We start from the raw sequence: 1992 nt of genomic DNA, 5'->3' as shown, positions 1-1992 counted from the left end.
GTCTTCTTTGCTGAGTGTGAAAGCTCTTTTGTGCGGGACATTAACACATATACCCCTTGCACGGCCAGGCGGCTCTTTTGTTTCCAGAGCAATGGAGAGAATGTCACATGGCCCTGAGTTCCTGTAGAACCTTCCAGGGATCTTGGAAGCCTCTACCATCACTTGATACAGTTCTTCGTCATGTGAGTTTTTAAAGTAATAAGTTCTGTCATCACGCCTCATTGCACGTGCCCGCAAGTAGTCTCTAGCGAGTTCGCCCCTGACTTCACTAAAGGCCGGTTCCCCACCCGCCGCTACTGCTTCTTTGTCATCCTGGTCCCATATTAGTTTCATGCCATAGTATCCTGCCACACCCATACGGTCGGGGTGTGTGTTCTTCTCCTGAAGTTCCAATTGCCTGAAACTATTCTCAGTAAAATCTTTAGTTGCCCTCACCCTTTTTAATTCTGCCCAGTCTGCCTTTGTAATTTGGGGGTATGCGGGAATTGGGTCCTTGCCTTCACTCAAGTACTTCTTGTACAGCACGTGCTTCCAGTTTCTCCAAGCATCCCTAGCCTTCTTCAGTGCAGTGTATTCCACCTGCATTCTCCACTGCTCTGGAACATTGAAGTGATCCATGATCTCCCGGACTATCTGTCGCCGTGTTTCTGTTTCAGCCTTCTGAAACCCCGGCAGATTTATGTTGAGCCTTGCCCCGCCTACAAATCCACACAGACTCCTGAACCTCATGCATGCTTTATCTTGTTTAGTTGGAGCCCAAGACTTTAAATCGATCTCAGTTACTTCATATACACCTTTAGGCTGGTGTGTGGGCTTCCTTGGAGCATACCTCCATGTCCTGACCGGAAGGGTAATTATTGCAGCTCTATCCTGTTCAAGATTACTTGATCCCTCACCGTCTTCTAAATACCTAGGGTTCTCGGAATCAGATGACGATACATCGCCTGAAGCATGAGTGTTGTCGCTGCTATTCGGCATCTACAGAGAACACATGCGAAACTCAAGAAAGGGGGATAAGCATAAAACTAACAATTTGGTATCAAGCTTTCTAAACATGTCATGCAGTAATTTAGAAAATGTACGTCTAATTTGTTAAGTTTGTGTGACTCGGACGCCCGCGATCTGTAAATCGGCAGTAACTTATTGTAACAAATACAACTTATATGTACTAGTTAGGAAGGTAGATAATTAACATATATACGCTATCCGTTATCTTATAGCCAATTTGGGAACATACAGAATGAAATAGAATGACGGATTGCGAGGAAATATATCTCACCGCGATGGAGAACAGTACTAACAGGCTTCTTAATGCAAACCCGACCGGACCACAGGAGAGGCGAGGATTATAGCATCGATATGCTCGAGGATGGCTGGCGAGCAAGCGAAGACGGTGAGGCACGGGCAGCCACGTGTTGGTAACGGCAGTGGAGGTAGGCTTGTCGCCGAAGAGCGAGCACACGGCCGGGGTGAGCACGCCGGTGCTGGAGAGGGTTTTGTTGTGGATCTAGGGAAAGGGAGCTGTTAATGGAGATTGGGTTGACTAGTTGAGTGAAACGTGGACAGGCCATGGGGGGTGTTGGCGGCCTAGGTGAAACGGGTGGGAAATATCCCCGGTCGCTGCACGGAAGGGCCTATGCAAACGGTTGCCTCTAAGCGCTCGTGTGCACAAAGAGAAAATTTTCGTTTGAAATGAAGACGTACTAATTTTGAAATGAAGGCATTAATTTCGCCTCTAAATTTTTCCCACGTTAAGCAATCACCATTATAGCACGGGATTGATTTGCTGGCGCACTTTAGGTCTCGTGTGCTATATGTAAGACATTTTTTGGAATTTACCGTGCATTTTGGCATATAAATCAATTCCTAGGCGGACTGCATTTCCTGTCGAAAGGGATGAGGATTGCCATTCGATCTGGGAGCATCCAACGGTGCAGACGTACGATCCGTGGGGTTTGGGTTCTGGCCAATCAGAACACACGACTCAGATCG

Source organism: Triticum aestivum, chromosome 4B (genome assembly GCF_018294505.1).
Source record: "Triticum aestivum cultivar Chinese Spring chromosome 4B, IWGSC CS RefSeq v2.1, whole genome shotgun sequence".
Classification (NCBI taxonomy): domain Eukaryota; kingdom Viridiplantae; phylum Streptophyta; class Magnoliopsida; order Poales; family Poaceae; genus Triticum; species Triticum aestivum.
This window is presented reverse-complemented; position numbering follows the sequence as displayed.